The sequence below is a fragment of the Podarcis vaucheri genome (genome assembly GCF_965113315.1).
Source record: "Podarcis vaucheri genome assembly, chromosome: 2".
In the NCBI taxonomy this organism is placed as follows: domain Eukaryota; kingdom Metazoa; phylum Chordata; class Lepidosauria; order Squamata; family Lacertidae; genus Podarcis; species Podarcis vaucheri.
The window spans coordinates 111,755,042-111,761,041 of record NC_138760.1 but is presented as its reverse complement, the minus strand read 5'-3'; positions in this window follow the sequence as shown (position 1 = coordinate 111,761,041).

Genomic DNA, 6,000 nt, shown 5'->3' with positions numbered 1-6,000 from the left:
AAGCTATTGCAACAGGGTGCTCCCACACACAGAGAGGGAAGGAGGGACCCAGAACAAAGGTGTGCTCACCCTTATATAGTTGTTGTTGTTTATTTGTGTCTGGCTCTTCGTGACCCCATAGACCAGAGCACGCCAGGCACTTCTGTCTTCCACTGCCTCCCGCAGTTTGGTCAGACTCATGCTGATAGTTTCAAGAACACTGTCCAACCATCTCGTTCTCTTCTCCTTGTGCCCTCCATCTTTCCCAACATCAGGGTCTTTTCCAGGAAGTCTTCTTTTCTCATGAGGTGGCCAAAATATTGGAGCCTCAGCTTCAGGATGTGCCCTTATATAGACTTTTTAAATTGCCCACCCTCAAACTCCAGACCACCCCCAGAAACATAATAAATACATCACAGAAGGGGTGTATCCCAGGACCACCTCCCCCAATACATCATACATACATCACAGGGGGCGGTCTAAAACAGAATCCTGAGTGTGTTGTTTATCTCCTGTCTGCCATTTACCTGATTGCATTATCTGGGTTTTGGCCACTCTTTTGTTATTAAAACTACTTAATTCCTGAATCCGGGTCACAGGTCACAGGCTCACCCTATTCACACCTTAAATGTGCCCTTAAGGCAGGATTTGTGAGCAAAGAGACAATGGGGAGATTTCCCATTTCCTTTGACCTTGCAGAGAAATATTTGAGGCCATTTTGGGAGACAGAAAATGGTTTCAGGACTTTTCTATGGGTTTCAGACATGTGGTTTACATATTTGTATGTGTTTGCTTGATACATTTATGAACATCTATTATATATATCTAAGACCTTAAAATTCTTAGAACATCTATCAGAGATTGTTACTCTCAGGTGGTTAAAGTTTCCCCATCCCTGCTATAAAACTCACTTGGGAAGAACGCTGTGTACCATTTTCTCTGCACTGCGTTCACTGCACTCCCACTGCTGGTTTGGGAAGAAGTGTGCATACAGCAACAGTCATTTTGAGAAATGTTGCATTTTGATGCACCCCGCCCCCCCAAAAAAACCCCCAGTTTCCTTCCTTCTCTCGTAAACTGTTATGTACTGAGTTGAATAGGATCCAAACTGAAGCAGTCTGATTGGTCTTAGAACAATAGGATCCAATGTGGATAGATCCATGTTGGAAGATTCAGGCCAGACAAAAGAAAGTACTTATCACACAATGCACAGTGAAACTATGGACCCACAGAATGCAGTGATGGCCACCTATTTGGATGGCTTTAAAAGAGCAATGGACAAGTTCATGGAGAGCAGGCTCTCAGTAGTGGCCATGGAAGCGTTTCTGGGTACTGTGATACGGACTCTATATGGGCTCTTGGATACCCCATAAGGGAAAAAGGGCAGATTTTATTTACAACAGTACCAGTTGTTGGAAACTGCAGGAGGGGCAAATGCTTTTCTGCTCAGGTCCTGATTGTGGGTTTTCACAGGCATCTGGGTGCATAGGCGAAGCAGGCCTTTTGTTGAAGGAGCAGGCTTTTCTTATGAGAGGGGGGAGAATCTCAGTTTGCTATGTATTTTATTAATTGGGGGCTGCTCCTCCTTGGCTACACCCATGTCTGGGTGGCCACAGTGAGAACAGGATGCTGATCTACATATGGACCGCAGGCCTGATCCAGGAAGCCTTTCTTATGTTCTTATGATCCGGACTAAGAAAAAGAACGACCCGGCTGCATTTTAAGCTAGCGATAGGGCCTACATCTGCACACTCTATAAGAACTGAGCCTAGGTTCATATGTTGCCTCTGCCAGCACCTGCATGAATACCAGCCTAACAGTCACCTTTCTTGCAAAGCAGCGCTCGGGAACTTGTGGTCTTCCCATGACGGCAGGCTGGGGCAACTGCGGTCCCCTAGATGTTGCTGGATTTCAGTTCTAACCAGCAAGGCCAGTGATGGAAGTTGCAGCCCAGCAACCCCTGTTTCCCTATCCCTGCTCAAAAGCAATGATGGTCAGCAAGAGCAATATTATTATTGTCGTGGAAAGCGACATTTGCTATTGTTACACATCCCTGAATGAATGTCCAACCACCTAGAAGGTCTTCCAGGCCAAGCTTTGCGCCTCTCGTTTTATAATTCGCCTTTGGAGCCTCAGCAGCAACCTCTCCTCTCTTTCCCTGGGGAAAGCTGTCAAGAGAGGGGTGGGGCTCCACTCCCCAGCCCCCTACTCCTGCCTGGATGCCCTGGGAGTTGGGGTGGGGGGTGTACGAAAGTCCCAGTCCAAACCCCGGTGGCCCGGAAACGGGGCTCCCCCTCCTCCTCCTCCCGGAGCTGGCCCGGAGAAGGACCCAGGAGTCCTGAGCGGGAGACCCCCTCCACGCTCCCCCCTCTTCACTCTCGACGGCAGCACAGCCTTGACATTGGCGCCAGCAGATTCGCCCATGGCCGTCGGCCGGGAAGTCTGACCTTGCAAATTGGAAGAAGACGGGGTGTGGGAGGGAAACACCGGGGTGCGTGTGTGGCGAGGCGGGGGGGATCGGCAGGTGCCCCCCACATACACAAACACGGAGGGCGAGCTGGGTGGCGAAAGTGCGGTTGCCAAGGAGCGGCTTTACCCAGCGGGGCCTCCCCGCGCAGGAGCTGCTGCTGCTGCCGCCGCCGCCGCCGGAGCCTCCTCCTCCTTCTCCATTGTCCGGGCCGGGCCGGGCTGGGCCCATGGGCCCTGCCGCCACGAGAGCCGCCCAGCAGCCGCCCAGCCGCCGCCGCCGCGGGCGGGGGGCCTGAGGCCGAGCGCGGTGAGAGAGCCTGCGGGCGGGGAAGAGGAGGGGAGCGGGGAGCGGCGAGGGGAAGCCGCCCGGCGGGCGGGCGGGTTTCTCCCGCGGAAACAGCGAGGGAACGGGGGCTGCTGCTGCTGCTTCTGCGTGGGTCTGTGTGCGCCTTGCAAAGGGGGGAGAAGGCGGCGGGCAAAGCATTGCCGGGCCGGCTGCCATTTCCTCCGATATCCCCCCCTCCCGCACCGCTCCTGCCCCGCCAACCCACAAGCCGCCTTCTTCTCCTGCCCCACATCCGACCCACACTTCCCCCACACACACCTCCGATGCATGCAGGAAGTGCGCGCGCGTGGGAATGAGAGAGAGAGAGTGCGCGCGCTTGACAGCCCCTCTCCCTCCCATTGCAGCAGGTATCCGTGGGGCGCCCCCCCCCCAGGGGTGATGGGTTTGCTGTGAGCCGCCCTGAGATCTACGGGGGGAAGGGCGGTCTACAAATCCAGCACATCAGAATAATAATAATAATAATAATAATAATAATAATAATAATAATAGGAGCAGCGTTGTTGTCCAGCAATATCTAGGGAGGGCAACAGCTCTTTAGTGCCCACTGGGACAATGTGCCCAGCAGCAGGGGATGTGGCGTGCGGACTTCTCTGTGCCCCCCTCCCTGCTCTCTCACCACCACCATGAAGAGGGAGAGAGAGAGACTTGACAGCTGCTTTGCCCAGGTTGCCCCCTCCCATGACAGCTGCTGCCCTGCTGTTGGGGGAGGTGGTGTGGGGTTTGCATGAACCACGGGCACCAGACCTGGGAGAGATTGGCGTTTCCGTGCCTGCTCTTTTGCCCTGCCCACCTATGCTGGAAGATGCCACAAAGGTCCAGGGAGCGAAAGGTGGGTAGCCTGATGGCTGCCACCTGTTTGCCCTCCTGCTACACCGCAGGGTTACTTGGACAAAGGTGGTGGCATACTGGGTTGGCGTCTTTCTCTGCCTTCTCTGCTACCCACTCATTCTCCTGTGATCTCTCTGTGGCAGAGGGTGCCTTGGAGATAGGGAAGGTGGTGTGTGATGGGAGCAGCTTCACGGCCACCCGCCCTCCCTCGTTCTTCTCCCTTAGTTATCGTTCTCCTTATAGCTGCTGGCACAGCGTGGGATGAGAGAGGTAATGTAAGGTTTGCAGTGTGTAAAGCAGGGTCAAGCCTCTCTATCTGCTTTCCTATCCTTTCTGTGCTAATTCTTCTTCCTTGCTCCAAGCAAAGGATGCCGCAGGTGAGAAAGGCAATGTGGGAGTTATCAGGGCCAAAAGGTGTGGTGGGCTGATGGGCGTCCTTCAGTATTCTCTTTCAGCCCTTTTCTGTTTATTCCTGGTGCTACAACAACAACACATGCACACAAACAAACACAGAGTGTACTGCTAAAGGGAAAGAGCAGTTGGGAGATATTGTTTGTTACTATGTTGCACATTTTTGTGTTTTTATATTGTAAATTGTGATCCTCGGATGGAGGGCGGTATAGAAATGTAGTAAACAACAACAACAGGTGCAATGAGGAGTTGGAGGCTGCACACACAGGCAAAGCTTGGGATTTTCATTCCTAGTACAGTCTGATTCCTGATGTAGAAAGGAAGTCAATGCAACCTGGGGTGCCTGACACCTTTCCCATTAATTTTCATTTCCTCTCCAGCTAGGGGACACCATGGCATGACAGAGGCAATGTGTGAGACAGAGCCTGAGCAAGAAGTGGCAAGTGACAGCCATTCTTTCGCTTCCCTTTTTGATGTTGCTACCAGTTGCACAACTGTGGGTAGTATTAAATCGAGGGCCATTCATGTTGCTAGCCAGACTTTCCTTGTCTTAGTTGTCATTCTCTGCTGCTACGTAAAGGTAAAGGGACCCCTGACCATTAGGTCAAGTCGTAACCCACTCTGGGGTTGCGGTGCTCATCTCGCTTTATTGGCTGAGGGAGCCGGCGTACAGCTTCCGGGTCATGTGGCCGGCATGACTAAGCCGCTTCTGGCGAACCAGAGCAGCGCACGGAAACGCCGTTTACCTTCCCGCCGGAGTGGTACCTATTTATCTACTTGCACTTTGACGTGCTTTCGAACTGCTAGGTTGGCAGGAGCTGGGACAGAGCAACGGGAGGGATTCGAACCGCCGACCTTCTGACTGACAAAAGTCCTAGGCTCTGTGGCTTAACCCACAGTGCCACCCGCGTCCCTGCAGCTAGTTTACATTAAAAGCCGGGGTGAACAAAAGCCTTCAGCTGGTGCTGAAAAAGCTGGTGCTGAAAAGGAAGTGGTGCTTTGCCATCTACCTCACTTCAGAGTGGGCCTTGGAAGGGGGATATGTTCGTGGGGAGGAAAAGGTAGCACTTTAGATACCTGGCTATTCAGAGCTTTAAAGCTGAGAACCAGAAATGGATTGGAGCTGGTTGAGTTGTTTCAGAACTTCTGATTCACGTTTCATTCTGCCAGTTGCAGTTAACATTCTAAGCCACTGTATTGCATCCCAGCTGAAATTCCAGAGTAGTCTTCAAGGGCAGACCAGCATGTAACACATTTCAGTAGACCACATGGGATGTTACCAGAGCCTGGATAACTGTAGCCCAGCTTGTCTCTTATGCAGCTGCGGGGTAGTGGGAGGATACCATGAGTAATTTGGTTAATGCTAATACTCTCAAACTCTTCCCCTTCCTCGCCGCTGCCAGACTCCTGCTGCTTTAAAATTTAGTGGTAGCAGCGTGCCTAACAAAGAACAGAAAAGACAAGTGAGAAGGATCCCTGTCTAGAGGGCTTACGGCCTGCCTTGGATGGAGAGAGAAGATGGGAATGGATAAAAGGGTAAAAATGGCTTTGAATGTTGCAGGACATCACAGGTGTAAAGGTCACAAAAAACAAAATACGAAGGGAAGGAAACTGGCCCCATGCCTTATAAATAGAGGTGGACACAACAGAGACTTGTTACATGGTTGTGGCTTATTGGTGCAGCCAATTGGTGGTATTTTTGGAGCTGCGTGCCTTGCCTTTGCAGTTTACCACGCCAAGCACTATTAGAAGTCCCCTGCCGACAATGCTATATTAGTTGGCTCTGTGAGGCTGAAATACAGGGAAGTCAGACGGCAAGAAAGTGAAGAGGTTCAGGAAAAGCTTTGCTGAAAAAGTGGGCTTTGAGGAGTAATTTGTAGGAGGAGTGGAGAACAGCTAGACCAGGGATGAGAACCTCAAGGCTCTCCAAATGTTCGACTGCAGCTCCCATCAGCTGCAGCCAGCAT